Source organism: Schistocerca cancellata, chromosome 4 (assembly GCF_023864275.1).
Source record: "Schistocerca cancellata isolate TAMUIC-IGC-003103 chromosome 4, iqSchCanc2.1, whole genome shotgun sequence".
NCBI classification, from domain to species: Eukaryota; Metazoa; Arthropoda; class Insecta; order Orthoptera; family Acrididae; genus Schistocerca; species Schistocerca cancellata.
Window position 1 is genome coordinate 121,251,686 of NC_064629.1, and position 20,483 is coordinate 121,272,168.

Below are 20,483 nucleotides of genomic sequence, written 5' to 3' on the forward strand. Positions count from 1 at the left end.
CCGGGAATCGAACCCGGGAACCTGGGCGTGGGAAGCGAGAACGCTACCGCACGACCACGAGATGCGGGCGGGAAGAAAAAAAAATAAAAAATAAAAATAAAAAACCTAGTCCAGTCAGTCTGGTACTCGCTCTGGATTTCGTTTCTATCTCGGTAGTACTGCGTTCTGGTCGTTGCTCGTTGTTGACATTTGCCTGGCTCTGGTTCTGAGTGGATTTACTGTTGGTGTTTGGTGTTGTGGTTTCCACAAGCCTCCGTTGTTTATCTCTTCCTTGTTGAGTCGGTCATAGTCGGTCGTGGTAGGTTGTTGTCAGTTGTCGTTGGTCTGTCGCCCGACTCGTCCTGTGTTTACCCGGTGGTGCGTGCTCCACCGCCGGCGGCTTCCCCGCCTGGTGGCTCCGATCCGCAGCCCAAGGCGTTCCCGCAGTTGGTTTTGGTTACTACACAAACCATTCTGAAGTTAATCAACAAATTAACTACAAGGGCTGATGCAACTGAAAAGAAGAAAATCGAGTTAACAGCGTAGCTCAATGTTACCGAAAAGAAGGTAAATGGGAGTATATACTGTTCTAAAGTCTGCTTGGTGTAAAGCAACATAAAGACGTCGAAGGAAATAGCTCTGCCCGAGAGAAACAGCGAATATTGAAGTTAGTGGATTTGGAAAGAGACCAGTCACTCACAGACACGTTTAGGCCCGTCACAAAATCTCGAGGACGATTCTCGAAGATTAAAGAAGAGGATGAAGGAGATGCTGTTGGGGATTTCATTAAAAATTACACCGATAGTCGGACAGATACAACTTACGGAGTAAGAAATGAAAAACCATATATGCTGGGTGCTCAACCAGTAAGTTTAACCAAGAGTGCAATACAGAGCGCACGCAGAGAATTCGAAAGAATGATCCGTTTATTGATTCTAATATTCTTAAGAACGACAAAACTAGACAGCTAGTCACCAAAAGACATTGAAAATTGTGGTCAGATATTACGTATCACGGAGGTGTATAATAAAGTCAATGGAGTACGAACAAAATGCACAAACAGTTCTAAATACAAAAACTTTACCGAACATGCGTTAGCAGGCGTACCTGACAGAGGCATTACTGACATTCAGAATAAGTAAATTAGCAACAGGTGTCCCCAATATATCTATTATGATGTTCCCAACAGAGTAGTTGATCAATTGCGGCTGTTCACAGCGTCATCCACAGCTGGGCATTCAGCACGTTGGAATGAAATCATTTCTATAATTTCAGAGCATAGAGAAAGATGTATCATTGCATAATTATGGAGACAGTTTTTCTAGAACTGCATAAACCAGCATGCAAAACATACACTATGTGATCAACCGTATCCGGACACCTAGCTGAAAATGACTTACAAGTTCGTGGCGCCCTCCATCGGTAAAGCTGGAATTCAGTATGGTATTGGCCCACTCTTAGCCTTGATGACAGCTTCCACTCTCCAAGGCATACTTTTAATCAGGTACTGGGAGGTTTCTTGGGAAACGGCAGCCCATTCTTCATTGAGTGCTGCACTGAGGAGAGGTATCAATGTCGGTCGGTGTGGCCTGGTACGAAGTCGGCGTTCCAAAATATCCCAAAGGTGTTCTATAGGATTCAACTCAGAATTATGCGCAGGCCAGTAGATTACAGGGATGTTACTGTCGTGTAACCACTCCACCACAGGCCGTGCATTATGAACAGGTGCTCGATCGTGTTAAAAGATGCAATCGCCATCCACGAATTGCTGCTCAACAGTGGGAAGCAAGAAGGTGCTTAAAACATCAATGTAGGCCTGTGCTGTGATAGTACTACGCAAAACAACAAGGAGTGCAAGCCCCCTCCATGAAAAATACGACCACATCATAACACCACTGCCTCCGAATTTTACTGTTGGTATTACACGCGCTGGCAGATGACTTTCAGTGGGCATTCGCCATACCCACACCCTGCCATCGGATCTCCACATTGTGTACTGTCCGTCGTCAATCCACACAACGTTTTACCACTGTTCAATCGTCCAATGTTTACGCTTCTTACACCAAGCGAGGCCTCGTTGGGCATTTACCGGCGTGATGTGTGGCTTATGAGCAGCCGCTTGACCATGAAATCCAAGTTTTTTCACCTCCCCCCTAACTGTCATAGTACTTGCAGTGGATCCTGATGCGCTTGGGAAACCCTGTGTGATGTCCTGGATAGATGTCTGCATATTGCACATTACGACCCTCTTCAACTGTCGGCGGTCTTTGTCAGTCAACAGACGTGGTCGGCCTGTATGCGTTTGTGCCCTTCGCGTTTCCACTTCACTATCACATCGGAAACAGTGGACCTGGGGATGTTTAGGAGTGTGGAAATCTCACGTACAGACGTATGATACAAATGATACCCAATCACGTGACCACGTTCGAAGTTCGTGAGTTCGGCGGAGCGCCCCATTCTGCTCTCTCACGATGTCTAATGACTACTGAGGTCACTGATATGGAATACTTGGCAGTAGGTGGCAGCACAAATCACCTAATATGAAAAATTTATGTTTTTGTGGGTGTCCGGATACTTTTCATCACATAGTGTACCACGTTAGGTAGGTTATAAGTCGAGGTTTCGATGACTTATGGCAGGTGGATCTCCTAGACATGAGGCAATATTTATAGGAGGATGAAGGCTTCGTATATTTTAATGATCATTGAAACATACTAGAAATTTGCTTGGACTCTGCATCCCACACTATATACAAACAGAACACGGTGGTCAGTTCTATAATAGGTATTCCAGGGCTGTATCAGAACGGTGTGGAACACACCATTACTCGGCGTTTTCTCAGATGAAGGCATGTACGTATTGTGGACCGTTTGTACTGGACGATAAAAGGGCAGTTGCGGATGCGTTTTAACCTTCGTAGTTCTTTTAAATGTACTGATATCCTCCCACAAATTATCGACATGTACAACCGCTCTGTCCACAGGACAGTAAAAATCAGGAAAATTGACGATGTATGATAATGATCGTGTAAATAGCATTTACATTCGTATTAAAATAGTAAGTCCACGCAAACAGAAATATAATGCAGGTGATTTTGTACATATTTCAAAACATAACACAACATCTTAGAAATCATACCTCCCAAACAGGTCAATGGAAATATTTACAGTTTCCGAAATGCAATAAACAAACTCTAGAACTTACATCTTAAAGGATAGCACGAGCCGCAAGATAGTCGCTTCGTGAAAGCGTTGAAATTTTCTTAAGTGTCTAAACAAGGACTTATAAAATTTACGTATGTGTCGTCAGGGAACGATTCAGAACTTCGAAATTTCACAGCTGACCTTATGAGTGGAATTTTTTGGATCTTTTAATTTTTGCCATTTTGCAACTGAGGAACTTTAACCTAAATTTTAAGCGAGTGGGGTTCAGAATTGTTGTGAGATTTTGGAGTGCGCGAGATACTGCCTGGGTTTATTCAAGTTCTCGCATTCGCATAGTAACTTTCAATATTGGCAGTTCAGAAACTTGTTACTGTGAGAATAACAGGAAATAAATCAATTTTTATATACCGGTACTTAATTTAATCTGTGAGTTTTATGAACTCTCTTTACACAAATTCCTGCCAGCATTAAACTGGAAGTTGCTGTTCCGCAGTTGACGACTTTGGGGCAAATGCGATGAGTGATTGGTTGGCCGCTAGACTTACACACAGCCAAATTATGTGTGTAAAACAATCCAACCATTCACTGTGGCCCTTGGCAGAGTGGTACTAAGTGGAACATTGGCTCAGTGACAGTTTGCACAGTATTGCTGGGGACTTCGAGTTAATTCAGTTATTTTTTGGACATAAACTTTTAACAGACAATTTCATTTTCCTTTTTACAAGGTGTAAAACTTTGCTTCCGCCGTTTTTCCCTAACATTTGAGGCTTTAATGAAACAAATTGGTTACTCATGTATCATTAAAAGTATTTTCCATCGCTGGCCACTACTTTCTCCCATCTTCCAGACAGTGTACTAATCCCGCGTCGAAAAAATTGTTCATCTTTTGAAGCGATCCACGAATCGATCCAATTTGTGACTTCTTCATGAAGTCGGAAGTGTTGGTCAGCCAGGCCATGCCTCGATGATCTAAACAGGTGATAGTCAGAGGGAGCAATGCTGTGTTGTCCACGCAAAAACTTCAAAGTTTTGGGGGCAGTAGTGGGTCAACAATAAGCTTGATCATTTGGACTGTGACGCAGTCCTGTAAAGTAAACGGTGATCTGAAGGCTTTTTAGACTGCGTTGTTGCATCAAGACAGAATTTTCGCGACTTCCGCCATTTAGCTTCGCGAAATAATCATTAAGTCTGTGTTTTGTTTAAGGTTCAATGACAGTTATCGGTAAAGTCGGGACTGTTTTCGTTTCTTGGTTGGGACAAAGAGATCAGCTGCACCTTCTACTTGCCTATACTTCTCTAGATCGCACAAACTTTTACATAGAGCATCTGGTCTCTATGTTTTAGATTAATGTACTGGCATGCCTTAGTTATCGTTTCTCTCACAGTGACTGACTCTGTTTGCTTTCTGCCTGTAATCAATTTTGTTTCCGGTGGTAGGAGGTCGCTTGTAAGTCCAATGTGCAGTGTCTACGAGATTCATGTACTATATTATCTCTCCCGTTCACCAAGGTGCAGATTTTCCCTTCAGGTCTCCGGTCTTTGGAGGAGCATATTTGTTATGTAATCGAATTAATTTGGTAGTAAATCCGTGGAATTTGTCATTCAAATCCAGGAATGAAATGGAAGTCGTCTCCACAATTATCTCTTGCATCTACGATGCAAGTTCATATACACTGATGCACTTAAAGGCTTTGTATGTTGCCAATTACAGTTTATTCCTTGGATATTTTAGAGAGTAAGTCATGAATGTGATACTGTAAACTGATTCCAGGTACGATTTCCTGACAAATATCTACATCTACATTTATACTCCGCAAGCCACCCAACGGTGTGTGGCGGAGGGCACTTTACGTGCCATTGTCATTACCTCCCTTTCCTGTTCCAGTCGCGTATGGTTCGCGGGAAAACGACTGTCTGAAAGCCTCCGTGCGCGCTCTAATCTCTCTAATTTTACATTCGTGATCTCCTCGGGAGGTATAAGTAGGGGGAAGCAATATATTCGATATCTCATCCAGAAACGCACCCTCTCGAAACCTGGCGAGCAAGCTACACCGCGATGCAGAGCGCCTCTCTTGCAGAGTCTGCCACTTGAGTTTGTTAAACATCTCCGTAACGCTATCACGGTTACCAAATAACCCTGTGACGAAACGCGCCGTTCTTCTTTGGATCTTCTCTATCTCCTCCTTCAACCCGATCTGGTACGGATCCCACACTGATGCGCAATACTCAATATATGTATGAGAGTGTGACTATATGGTGAATTATGGATGGGTGCTAGCTGTAATAGTGTTACATTTGAAGAAGAAACTGCACACTTCAATTTCAAAGTGAAGGGGCAGAATATTTATGTGTTACCAGCACTATTTGTATGCTCTTAAGTCGAATCGAATTTTGAAAGGTCAGTTAGGAAACAGGTTATCCTGCCTACTTTCGGAGATATGTAGAGGACGCAAAAAATGGCTCTGAGCACTATGGGACTTAACATCTGAGGTCATCAGTCCCCTAGAACGTAGAACTACTTAAACCTAACTAACCTAAGGACATCACACACATCCATACCCGAGGCAGGATTCGAACCTGCGACCGTAGCAGTAGCGCGGTTCCAGACTGAAGCGCCTAGAACCGCTCGGCCACTATGGCCGACTGCAGAGGATGTAGATTAGGCAAATTTTGTTAAGGGAGTTGATATTTACGGACATGTATTCTATTTGTCTTCATTAATATTGGATGCGAACAGCACGGGCGGTAAGTCAAAGCGTATGTATGGAGCTAATCCATCCCCTCATCTCTTACTTTTGTGGTGTTTTAGGACAACGGAGTCTACATTTACGGAACTGAACAGCATGCTTGCTTGAGCCAGGTGTTCACATTCGTTAGTAGAAAGACTTGGACATCGATATTCTGAAATATATGGCGGACTTCGTCGAAATGAGTTTAACGTGATGGCCAACTATATTCTTCAGTAACAATACTAACACACTGGTACAATCTGTGGCTGCATGAGTGGATAAGTTCGTAACTCCTAAAGCACAGGCTTTATTCATTTGCACTGCCGTTTTACAGTCTTCATCCGCACCATTACCCTGCCATCTCTTGTTCACACGCGATGTAGCCCAAGTTCCGATATCACATTATACAAAATTTTTATCTTTCAGCAGTGAAATCCTCGCGTATTGTCAGACTTGTCTTCGCGAGTTCCTTCATCACTATGACTGTTTCAGACATTTTCGCATATGATACAAACACGATTGTGGGTGTAGGTTTCGCAGATCATGTAGTCATACATCCTTCTCTATAATGTCTCATTATGGAATGCATTGCATGTATATTTGTTTTCACTTTAAGATTTTAAAATTTAAAATGTTAAAAGTAAATATTTTAATTTTTACAGCGTACTTTTTAGAGCCGCACAACAATATGTAAACCACATTGCTTTCGACTAGAAAAATTACGAGCGATGTACGGTACCATTTTAACAAAATGAGTGGAAAGCGAAAATTTCGCTACTGTCAGCAGATAATTTCCATTGCATCTGTCTCATCATCAAACCTGCAGGGACATCGAAAATCGAAGCATCCTATAGTACCTCTGGAACGATGTGCGTCAGGAAGCCGATCAAGATCGCCATCAGTCGATGCAGAAATTCGAGAGATAATTCTTCGTAAACCGCCCTCACTGACGTCTGCTTCCACCTCGGGTGAAGCTGTCCTCTCAGAAAGGCAAACTGAGTCTCAGGCTGTATCCAGCCCATCAGTGTAGTCATGTTCTGGACCAAGTGCTGATTTATTTCCTTTTGTGATGCCCCCCCCCCCCCCAACTGCTTTTTATTTAGCACAACCAATAAGTAAATGTTTTAATATTATGAAGCCGCTCACATTAAATAAAAATGTGGCATTAGATGTACGGCTTTTAAAAGTGATTTACAGATAGTACCTTCCTTTCTCTATATCTGCAGACACAGGATTTTAAAAAGTATATGTTATATGCTTTACCCAAATTTTAATTTACCAAGTCGAAAAACGTTGTCAAACTCTCTGATCCATGAGCTACTCGATAAAATTATAAATGATTTGGCCACCGCAAAGGCAATCTGCCTTACGTCTGTTGCGCAGACGAGTGTAAATAACATTAGTTTCCGTGCTCTCACTGCACATTTCATAGATGAGGAGAGTGAACTAAAGTCATACCTTTTACAGTGCTTACAATTCGAAGACAGATGCACTGCAGAAAACATGTCAGACTGGGTAAAGCCTGTCATTGCCAAATACAATATCGATTAACTATAAAGCAATTTGCCTTATTGCTGCTAGCCTATTATCTGTTAGTACAGTTAATCTAATTTCTCTTAAATTCCTAATACTAATGTTATTGTTATCGTTTTTACATATGGCCAAGTGAAACATACTCACGTTTTATTTACAAGCAACAGAATTACAGTTCTTCAGCGAATACCTGTATTTGTTGCATTGTGAGTTTTTAAGTTCACAACTTCTATACGAGTAGAAAACAAAATATCAGTTTGGCAGGCAGCATTACTTTCCTGACGATTCCTCAACGAAATGTGTGAACGTTTTGATACGCTTTTATAAGAAATGAAATCCGTTTATATCCACATTGTCCGGTTTTTACACAAAATAAGCGTTTATGTTTTATGACTTTTGCCACCTATAGTGATACTACTATGTAAAGCAAGCAAAAGATTGCCAAATTACATTAAAGAAATTCCTGGGGAACTTTAATGGTTCACTCAACAAGAACTGGTTTTATAGATGTAATTAACAACCTATATTCACGTTTAGCTGTGTATGACGTTGTTAGCAGCCACATTTGTACCACGAATGATTTTCTTACTGACACATAAATCCAGTCAAGACCAGCTGGAAGTGTTATTCAGTGCCATGAGATGTCATGGAGGACCAGAATATGAATCCAGCAATCTGAACCTGCTTTCAAGATATTTCAGTACACATTCAGATTGGTACATCTACTAGGTTGAATTGCTCAGCCATTGCATTAAATAACGACTTTGGCCAGAAACTTCATCCAGTTTCTTACATTTTGTCTTTGGCTAGACTATTCTAATGTTTCTAGTACTGGTATCTTGAACAGCAAAAACAGAGGTGGCTTCTCTGTTGTATCCAATGGTCACGTTTATCTGCAAAATAGGCCAGAAATTATTAGACAAAAGCCTACTTTTAATGTGAAAAACCCTATAAAGAAATTAGTGATCTCAGATTTGCAGAACATAAGGAATGATGTTTTCCTTCAGCTGAATAAACATGTTTCAAACATTCCTCCCCATGATAATTACATTCATCAACAGAAAAGGAAAGCTGTATCCACTGAGTATTTTAAAATAAGGCTGCATCATTAAGTGAGACTCAACAGCGAAAAGTTACAAAATGCTCTGATTCGGAATTTCCACACAAAAATAGCTCTGTTTAATAACACGTGATTTTGTGTTTGTTTTGAAAATAGAATTACACACATTTTTGGTGGTACCTACAGCTGCAAAAGTTAAGACACCTACAGCTCGACTGTAGTTTTTGTTTGTTTGTGCGAAATAAATTAGTGCAGTTAAGTGCCACCCTTTAAACTTTCTGTGTGTGTTTCTTAGACTCTGTTCCTGACAAGTGAGAAGTTAATGCGTTTTATTTATTTCACTGTGTAACTCAGAATATCCGTTTCCAAATTTCTATACATTAAAACTGTGTTATCATTTTAATTTTTAAGATGACTGAATAATTTTCCTTCTTTCCCCCTCATACAGTGTTCTCACAGCAGCAAAATTGGATTAAATAAAGTTGATTCTAAAAGAACTGTGTTAAGCGATACAGTACAGTAATAAATTTCCACAATACAGGGATATAAGTCTTGTATTATTGCTGTCTTTCGGTGACACCAATGTTCATAAATTAATTGCTTGTATATTGTCAACAGTTCTTTCATTTTTCTGTTGTGTTCATTGCTGTTCTAAGGAATCTATTGAAATTTTTGGCACCAGCCAGGAAGGCTAAATTTTAAGTCGCCAGAAACCATCTGTCGCTGAATACTTACTGGAAAAGGTGGCAGCTTTTGTTCCCTAACACATATCATACAGACTATAGCAGATCCTCCTGAAGTTAATGCACTGCTATGGGGCAGATAACGATTCTGTTAAACAGAGGCTGTTTACCTAGTAATGAATTATCCTCTGAGGCAGGGCACTTAAAATGAATCACATTTTTTTTCCACCAGAAGTGAACAGCGAGATTATTACGTAAAGCAAATAACCATAAAATGTGCAGAATGCTTTTAAGACTCTTGGAATTCTTCATGTACTTCCCAATACAGGTATGTACTCCTTAATGGTTTTTCTTGTGGGCAACAAAAGTAGTTTCAAGTGAACTGTGATGTATAGTCACATTACAAGAGGAAAAAAAGTGATCTTCCTGTACTCTTCGGCTTCTTGCCCTGTGTTCAGAGTGGAATTACTGATTCTGCTACAAAAGTATATTATTCAACAAGCTCCTATCTAATATGAAGCAAGAAATAGGTAATATCTACCAATTTAAACGAAAAATTCAATTAATTAACCACTCTTTATAGAAATATCTGGAGATATAGATAAAAGGATTAAAAAGTTTTGTCAGTTACGTGGCAGGTAAGAGTGTTTGTTGTAACGCTGTACATCAAATAGTAATTGACAGACGGAAGCAGCTATTTTCCTTGATAAAAACGCGTATCATCAAGTAAATATCAAGTTACCAGTAGGAGATAATCAGCAGCTGTTTAGTACTTATATAACTGTGGAGGCAGCATCTTCTTTCAAAGTAGTAACTTTCCTTTTAATTTTCTTAGTTAAATTTATCTAGTGTAGACATGAATAACACTAATCAATTCGATAATAATGTTAATGCTGCTACAAATTAAGGTCTACAATTTGCTTGTCTTTTTTTGATATAGATTTGACTCATTCTACATCCATGAAGGTTCTCCTTCTTGGTGGAATTTAGTATCAGATCAGATTTTGTGCTTTGCACTAGAAACATATATACTCAGAGAAGGACTGTTTTGCTTCCTGCAGATACGGCAAACTGACGAAAAATATCAGTTCTAAAAGCGTACTATTTTACAGTCCTTGCAGAGATATTTCCATGAGTCGAAAGTTGGGATGTATGTTGGTCCTTAGGAGTAAAACTCGTTGAAAGACTAAAGATTTTAAGATCACAGAACGTTAATATCTAAAGAACTACAAGAGTTTTATCTATAATCGTTTTCTAATATATTATTGTATATATTGTTTCGATACCCGTTCTGGATTAAGAAAAAGTCATAAAATATGGATGCTTACTCTGCGTAAAAACCAGAAATTAAGGATAGAAACTAATTTCATTTCTTATAAAAGCGTAACAAAACTCATCAAACGTATTGTTGAGGATCGCCAGAAAAGTAATGCTGCCTGCCAGACTGATATTTTGTCTTCTACTCCTACAGAAGCTGTGTACTTAGACTCACGGTGCAACAAAAATATGATATCGCTGAAGAACTGTAATTCTGTTGCTTGTAAACAGAACTGTCAGTACGTTCCACATGGCCACGTATAAAAACACCATCGCATTTATATTAGGAATTTCGGAGAGATTAGGTTAACTGGACTACTAAATGTGTAATAGCAATATGGCAAGTTGTTTTATTGTTAAAATCAATACTTGATTTCAGTTATAAATGAGATAAACTGTAACCGTCAACTCCACTTCACATAGCTCACAATGATAGGAACTCGGGTCCCTGCCACGAATCACATGACTTAGCTGTTGGTTTCAAACCTCAACGCGGCAGAGATTGGAGCGTGCCCTGACTACTGAACAAACCGTTAGATACCTCTGCGATGAAGTCATCGTGACATCGGCATCAACTGACTGGAAGTCTCTGCCTCTAGTTTCGTATGTGGCTACTCTTGTTGAGTAGGCCACTCCCTTATGCTTTGCGTACATGTGTATTCACCTATGTAGTTTGCTTGGTGTCTGTGTGTGTCATCATTTTCTTGTCGCGGTCGTCGCCGTGTTCAGCTGTCTTCCCATCGTCTCAGCCACCGATGCAGACTACTCGCTGCCGCCACCTTCGTCTTCACTGCCGCTCCCATCCTCATCTGCTATCATTACATCATACCGGACGTCGCTGCCATCATTCCCCGCCGTCCCGGCGACGCTCCGCCGCCAGTAATTATCGTCAACCTACTGTTCTATGTTTCCTTTGGCCCACAGGGGACACTCCAGCTTGTTATTTACACCGCCCCCTCATCAGCTCTCACTATCATCGCCATACGTCCACCCTCCCCTTCGAACAGTACCGTCCTCATCTGCTCTCGCCCTGTCCTTCTCAACCTCTTCTACGTCTTCTACCACATCCTTTGCCTATCCTCCACGTCCAACTTTCCCCACACCAACCACGTCCTCTACAACTCCAGTCAGAATAACAACTTGCCGAGCAGTGGTGTAGCTATGTAACCAAGGGCAGCAGGGCAAAAATGAAATTGGGACCCTATTTAAACTAAATACTTTACGGATGCAAAACTACTTCACCATCAGCTCCTTACCGCCCACTGCGTGGCATAATAAGGCAAAAAAAAAAAAAAATGGTTCAAATGGCTCTGAGCACTATGGGACTTAACATCTATGGTCATCAGTCCCCTAGAACTTAGAACTACTTAAACCTAACTAACCTAAGGACATCACACAACACCCAGCCATCACGAGGCAGAGAAAATCCCTGACCCCGCCGGGAATCGAACCCGGGAACCCGGGCGTGATAATAAGGCAAACTTACTTACTATCTAAGTAAATTATTATGTGTAACACAGCAGATAATATTTGATCGCAGTTCCTAATACTATTAAAATCGTGAAACTTTGTTCGTTTGTTACGCTTTCACGCAAGAACTACGTACTGGCTGTATTTGGATGAATTTTTGCACAAGGATAGAGCTAGACCTGGATAGGACATAGGATACTTTCATACCGATAAAGGAATCGCCAACGGCCTTGCCGCAGTGGTAACACCAGTTCCCCTCAGATCACCGAAGTTAAGCGCTGTCGGGCTGGGCTAGCACTTGGATGGGTGACCGTCCGGTCTGCCGAGCGCTGTTGGCGAGCGTGAGCCCTTGTGAGACAAACTGAGGAGCTACTTGACTGACAAGGGGAAGGCCTCAGACACGGCCAACCGATTCGGCTCAAATTTGGCAGGGCGCTTTTGTACAACCTAAAACGAAGTACTCTTAAGATATTTTGGGTCAACACCCCCGCGTTTTTGAGAAAATCACCCCTAAAGGTTATGACGAGCAATCGACTCAAAATTGGCGGGATCGGTAGATAATTGTAAATAAGGCATTTTTCATCATCAGGTATGGTATCCGAAAACGCATACTTTTCCAGAAATCGAGTTAAGAAACTTTTACAACTGCCGGTTCGGTACCCACATGGTAAACGCTTTTCGCTGACATACCAATAGCGCAACGGCCAAGGTAACTACCTTGGAATCGGAGAACCCGGGCTAGAATCTCGAAGAAACCTAGCGGATGTTCTTCTTTTCGTTTGCATTTTCCATATCTGAATTGCTAGGGATAGGAGGGTTAATAAGGTAAGTAAGTGAATAAGGAATCATAATAATAAGGTAGGCAAATAAATTTCTCAAACCTCTTGGGATAGTAAACAACTAAAATGTTACTCCTGGTCACTTTACCACGGCTCTTCCAGTCACTGTTACCTGTCCTCACTTTTCTTCGAACATCTAGATGGATGGTACTTGTCATATAAACATTCGAAAGAAAGATACTCACGGCACCAAGAACATCTAATGAATGCAATCTTTCGACAGCTACACTGTTCCTTCCGAAGATTCGGCGGAAACAGACTTGGTTTACATTTAAAAATATGTGTTTTTCGGGAATTAATTTTGATGCGTACCACGCATACGATATCATTGCCTGAAAAATCGGTGCTGAAAGTTGCTTATGAATTATGCTGTGAATAGTTATTGCATCCATGCGGTTTTGCAATTCCCGCTGGGTTTCCAGAAGCACACTGCAATTCTGAAGCCTGGAAATAAAGTTTTTAACCTGGCGACAGAAATAAACATCACACGGCTGGCACACAGGTGTGCAGTTTGGCGGTATTACTTTTACTGTGCACGTCGGCTGACCTTCGCCATCTATAAACATTGTGTCATATATTGTAGTATTAATTTGTCCACTCCAGAAATCCAATATTAGACAAAACTTGTTATCAGAAACGTATGGTTTTAAAACATTCTCAAGAAACGTTCTACAAATCGCATTCGTCAGTTTCCCGGATTTAGAGCGGGTAATGAAAAAATTTTTCAACGAGTCGGTTAAACGATTGACCTCTTCTGTAACCCGAGGACCAAATGTAACATTTCTTTCTGGTAAACACAGGAAAACCTTAGGCAACACTTTTCCAGAAGCTGTGATCGCATACTGCGCCGTGTACGAATGTGTTATTTGGTTTTTACTAGCAACTGCGACAAGGGTTAGTTTTTCTCTCTTATGCGATAACGTGCGTCGAATGTTCATCCGATACTCGCATCCAGTTTGATCAGTGTTGATCACATAATCACGATTAAAACCGGTCATAAGTGACGCCGTTTGCGTGATGAAAAGAGCCGCCACTTTCTGTATATCTTCAATATTTTGTACCTTCTTATGAGAGACGTATTTAGTGACGTGCCGTTGACTAATTGTATACTCCGATTTGAAATTTCTTGCCCAAGATAATGATGCAGCAAACGTAAAATCCTTGTTGGCCGTATATTGAAGCGCTGCACCTGCAGCCCACTCCTGAAGTATTCTCGTTGTTACGTTCTCGTTCGACAGCGAGATTCGATAAATCGGTCGTATGTCCACTTATTTATCGCCTGGTATTTGTCGTCTTGTCCCTCCTTTAACGATATCACTTTCCCACAATTTCAAGTCCTTCTTTCTTTTCAGGACTGTTGTTGGTCCATTCTTTTGCAGTGTTTGTAAGTTCCAATTTGGATGATTCCTGGCTAGCGCTACCGCCTTTACTTTTACTTCAAGGGGTATAGCGCCGTAGTTCAATAGTTTAGTAACCGGTTCGTAATACTCATCGGGAACAGAAGAAGCACATATTCCCAGTGACGTGGAGATTTCCAAAGTGTTATGACTAGTCGGGATATCTTCCGCTGAATCACCTTCTGCTTCGTCTTCATGGTATAGTACTTCAGTATCAACAAAATTCATTTCGTTCGTCAGCTGCAAAAAATCGCTCGAAGATAGCCGCTCCTATCAATCTGGAACGCCGAGAAACAGAACCGCCTGCTTCCGGTAGTGCATTGATAATGCATCTGTATTGCAACACTTTTACAAACCAAAACACAGCGTCGGTATCTTCCCGCTTGCCATCGTCTGTGACAGGCTACCATATACTACAGCGCTAGTCGAAGGGTGTACATCCTCCATTATTCAGATTATGCACCTGAAAGATATGACACAAGAAACAATAACTAGTTACTACGGCATAAACAGACGAGCTAATTACTACAAACTACAAACAGTACTCGTCATATGTTGCTTATGGAAGAACACTGTATTCATTCACAAAACGTATTTCATTCGGCGCATTAACGATGGAAAAATGACTACATGTATCCGCGAGGTTCGCGGCAGCCTAATGACGGAAAACAACTCTTTCCGATTGGCTTCTATAAGGTTCGTGCTGGACACCTTCACTCTTCCAGGTTCACAACTATGATATGACGAAGAGGCAACCGGGACAACGTAACTCTCCCCGCGTGCATTCAGTCCCGTGCCTCGCTGTAAACAAGAGTGTGGGTACAGAAGCGCCAGTTGTAAAAGTTTCTTTCCTCGATTTCTGGAAAAGTTTGCGTTTGCGGACCCCATACCTGATGATGAAAAATGCTCTATTTACAATTATCTATCGATCCCTCCAATTTTGAGTCGATTGCTCGTCATAATCTTTAGGAGTGATTTTCTCAAAATTGCGGGGGTGTTGACCCAAAATATCTTACAGTCCTTCGTTTTAGGTTGTACACAAGCGACCTGCCAAATTTGAGCCGAATCGGTTGGCCGTGTCTGAGGCCTTCCCCTTGGGAGTAGTAGCGGCTCCGGTCACGAAAACTGACAACGGCCTCGAGAGCGGTGTGCTGACCGCATGCCCCTCCGTATCCGCATCCAGTGACGCCCCTGGGCTGAGAGGATTACACGGCAGCCGGTCGGTACCATTGGGCTTTCCAAGACCTGTTTGGATGGAGATGAAAGTGTGGTGTCACTGCCAGACACCACACTTGCTAGGTGGTAGCTTTTAAATCGGCCGCGGTCCGCTAGTATACGTCGGACCCGCGTGTCGCCACTGTCAGTAATTGCAGACCGAGCGCCGCCACACGGCAGGTCTAGAGAAACTTCCTAGCACTCGCCCCACTTGTACAGCCGACTTAGCCAGAGATGGATCACTGACAACTACGCTCTCAATTGCCGAGACGATAGTTAGCATAGCCTTCAGCTACGTCATTTGCTACGACCTAGCAAGGCGCCATTTATCCTTTGCTATGTATCTAATGAAGCATGAACCATCAGACCGATGTACTCCAATTGTGGATTAAAGTTAAGTATTATATCAACTACGTACTTTATTTGCTACTATTAATTCCCTTAACTGTTCCAGACCTCACGCCAGTCAGCGTGTAATTAAACGCGTGCATTTCGGCATCCTCGCATTGTGACTTGGCTGTCTTGCCAAGTCACCACAGAAAGAATCTCATGCGATAATGTTCAATGTTGGTCCATACTAGGCGAAGTCGAGGGCTGAAGTATTAGTCAGCCACGAAAACATTGCCCCTTGCCGCGAAGCACTGTGGGAACAGTCAAGTCCGGACTAGCGCCCGCGGAGGCACAGCGGTGCGGGCAGGCGGGCTATTGTCACTGCCGGCAACTCACTCTCACTGAACTAACTCACTCTCGCTAAACTAGTGTGCTGTGAGCTCAGTGCGCCATACTTATCAACCTGATTTCGTCTAGAGCTATGACTTCCGATTAGTAATTGTCGGTAAGCGTCGGAGGCAGGGGCCAAGTTTTCGTGACTGTAGTAGACTGCAGTTAATAAGACAGGTAGACAATAAAACGAAGGACACAATTTTATTTTAACAATTTATTTTAAATCATTTTCTGGCTTTAGTTCTTGCAAAATCATCAACGAGTACCGTTAAATCTAGACTTGATGCGTCCTTGTTTTCGACTGCTACGAGTGCCAAATGTGGAAATTGAGCTTGACCCATACTATTCCTTAAATAAGTTTTAACTATTTTTAATTTGCTGAATCATCTTTTGGCTTTTGCAGGAGTGACAGATATTGTATAAAATAATAAAATTGCGGTAAACACTTCCGTAATGTCACATTCTAGCATTGCATATTTAGTTACAATTTCCTCATATACTTGGTGATCAGTCCATGTCAGAGTCAGTTTAGGTGGCACAAGGTGGTAAGTATTAACAAGTGAAAAATTAGGGCCTGTTGTATCAAAATATTAACTTTCGAATTGATCGCATTATTGTAATAAAGTTGCTTCATCTACAGTGATCAAAAATGATGGTGTTTGGAAATTAAATATTTGACAGACTGCACCATACCAGTGGAACGTGTATTTAACTGAGCTAGTACATTTTTGAAAACAGTAACTTTCAGTATTAGTTTCTCTGTTTCGAAATTGGGTTTGAAAATTGTGTTATATTCATATTTTTTTGCAGTTTCACTGGCTTTGTACTTGGATGATTCGAAATCAGTTCTATGAAACATCGATTTTGTTTTAACATCTGCTAAAGCTCTACTTGCCTCATCCAAATCCATGTCGCGTTTTTGTAAAGTTTTAGATGCATAATTGATGTCATTCAATATTTGGTGCATAAATTGACAAAGGAATATGAACTCGAAATTTAGCACTTTTATTTTAATACTTTCTGCTTCGCTATGCTTATCTTTACTGGAACTCTTCAGTACTACTTCTGATAAAGCCTTGTTTAAATAAAAAAAAACGAGTTTTAGTGCAAATATCGTATTAACTCTAATAGACCATCTAGTCAGTTTTAATTTTTTTACAGTGGTTTCTGATCCGCCAGTGAATTTCGACAGTATATCCCAACGCTTAATGCTATTCCCAAAAAATTATGTAAGTCTTGCATTGCTGCGAAAAAAAAATCTGTACTTCCACACAACTGATAACGGTATCATTTATCACTAAATTCAAATTATGACTTGCACAAAGTACATACTCTGCATTTGGCTGAATACTTCAAATGGTTCAATTGGCTCTGAGCACTATGGGACTTAACATCTGAGGTCATCAGTCCCCTAGAACGTAGAACTACTTAAACCTAACTAACCTAAGGACATCACACACATCCATGCCCGAGGCAGGATTCGACCCTGCGACCGTAGCGGTCGTGCGGTTCCAGACTGAAGCGACTAGAACTGCTCGGTCACACCGGCCGGCCGGCTGAATACTCTTAATCTGTTTGCGGACGCCATTAATAACACCACTCATCACACTGGCTCCTTCATAACCCTGCCCCACACACTTTTTAAATCAATATTTTTGTCAATAAGAAATAATTTGGTCACCTGGTTGACTAAATCTGCTGCGCCATATTTGATGACTGAACAAAAGTCGAGAAATAATTCTTTTACATCTGTATCGATTGGTTGTCGATTTTCCAATCTGGTTATTACTGCATATTGTAGGGAAGCAGCCTACTCACGCCGTATAAAATTCACATCAGTCCTTCCATTGTGTGCCAGCCAGTCAGCTGTAACTAGCTCTGACGTCATAAATGTTGCGCAATACTTTAAAAAGCAAGTAAATAACCTGAAACGTTTCTAGCATGTCAGGAGTAATACTAAATCGATATGTGTTGAATATCAGTTCAATAACTTTAACCATTTTCGAAATTTGGATGTTTTTCTGTAAAAATCATTGGCGCAACAGAATAGAGCTAGAAACTTAAAAATTTATATTTAGATTCCTTTTGCATAATAATTTAGTAGAAACAGTATTCTGGATCTCACAAATTAAAATTTTAGTTGAAATTCATGATTTTCTGGTTTTTGTCTTAAAAATTAAGGAAGCAAGATGGATTAAATGGCGAATAAATAAAGCTAGGATGTTTAAATTTAAGTAGAAGGGAGATCCGCTATAATCATAAAGATGTGAGAAGTTTCAACTGAACAACTATAAAACTATAGCTATAGCGTATCTCCAAAGAGCAAGTTCAGAGCTCGTCTACTGCGTGTAGTGTAATTAAATTAATTCTCTCTCCCAAAATATTTGTCTTAGCCATGTCAGACTTTTATTATGATTACTTACCTGTGTGCTGATTGCACATTTAAATTGAGAGCTTCATCAGCCATCAGCAAAGGAAGCAATGATTTATTCGATAACTTAAAGTGGTGCATTACTAGCCCAGCGGCTAGGCGGGAGAGCGGATTTGATCAGGCGTTCCCTTAACCGTCCGCACCGCGGCTTTATATTTAAGAACGCTGCGCGAAAGAAAAAGGCCCCAGTTCTCTCCTGACGCTGATTAGTGCACCACCAGTGCCGGGAGTCGCGTCGCGTCGTTATCATTGCTATAAACAGCCTCCGATGCCGTAATAAGTTACTCGGGATACACGTAACCATGAAATCGTTTTCGAGTGAAGTGTTAATTCTGGGATGACTTTAATGATCTATCTTCAGTTTGCGTATGTCGTATTTTCACGTGCCGCCGCGGGACAGACATTCTACCATTATTTAGCGTGGCGTTTGATGAACATTATCATCAAATTATGGCGAGCATTCACTTAAACATTTAATTTGAACAGTTATAGTTGCATCAGCGCATTAGACTCTGAACTGCTCTGGTAGTTGGATTGCGTGGATTCTTTTTGGTCTGTGACTTTCAGAATATAGTGAACATTTTAGAGAGAATGGTTTTTGATTATGAATCCCAGACAATCTCCTAATTCCTCAGAGCTATAAGCTGTAGCTATAAATGTATTTCTCAGATGAAGTGGGCACTAGGAATTCTAATTACAGGCTTCACGTTTTGCTAATCACTTTCTGGTTGCCAATATTGTAGTTAGAGAGCCAGTGTTGAGAACGGCAAACAACAGCATAAATAATAGGAACATTTATATTAACATTTATTCCATCCGCCGCCCCACAATATCTCAGAGCAGTGTTTAGCTGATCTACTCTCGACGTATCCTGTATAGTTTGTTTGTCTTGAACCTCCGACACGGGAGCCGCGCGAACCATGGCAAGACGCCCTAGGCCTCTTGGCTACCCAGTGTGGCAAGAATTTGTGGTAAGTTCCCATGGGACCAAACTGCTGAGGTCATTGGCCCCTAGGTTTACACACTACTTAATATAACTTAAACTTATGCTAAGGACAACACACACGCCCATGTCCGAGGGAGGACTTGAACCTCCGATGGGGGGAGCCGCACGAACCGTGGCAAGGTGCTCCTTAGACCGCTTGGCTACCCAGCGTGGCAAGAATTTGTGGAAAGTTCCCATGGGACCAAACTGCTGAGGTCATCGTTCCCTAGGCTTACACACTACTTACTCTAACTTAACTTACACTAAGGACAACACACACACCCATGCCCGAGGGAGGAATCGAACCTCCGATGGGGGCAGCGGCGCGAACCATGGCAAGTCGCCTGAGACCGAGCAGCTACGCCGCGCAGCCTTGTGTAGTGTCCAGTATGATGGCGAAAAGCGGTGTTGCGCTGATTTGTTCTAGCAGTTTATTTTCCAGTTTGTTGCCTAAGCACTCAATCATTTCATTTTGAATTATTGGACTCAGATACCTAGTAAAAGCTAAAAAGAAAAGTCGCAATTTCAAAAATGTTTTCATACCTGAGCAATTAAAAAAATAAACAAAAAACAAAATGCTAAAAAAACTTCATAGGTGTAAAGATGATTACCTTTGGGCATAACCAAAACTTGCTGCAAAATGTTATTATTTTGCGAAACAAGCTGTACAACGGACAGAAAATTGTGGTATCCTTCCTCCTAACGTAAGTTCTCACATGTCCTTTGAAAGCCAATGAACTTTTTGCTACAGTAAGTATGATACATTCAACCTTGTGTGAACCATTTTCCAAAATGAAGCTTCTTTACGAATTTCATTTTTAACTGCCTTGCCGATAGTATCATTGTTTTTCCAAACTTTTTACACAGTACATGCTTTTATACGGCCACTTAAGAAACAATGTTTTTTAATTCTTTCTGATAAGTGCTTCCAAACCCGATTACCCACACGCCATACATT

General features: G+C 41.2%; 1 pseudogene; it reads left to right on the top strand.

The window, feature by feature from the left end:
* The first annotated feature begins 12,155 nt into the window (after positions 1-12,155).
* On the top strand, positions 12,156-12,273 carry LOC126185633 (5S ribosomal RNA; annotated as a pseudogene).
* The last annotated feature ends 8,210 nt before the right edge of the window (positions 12,274-20,483 follow it).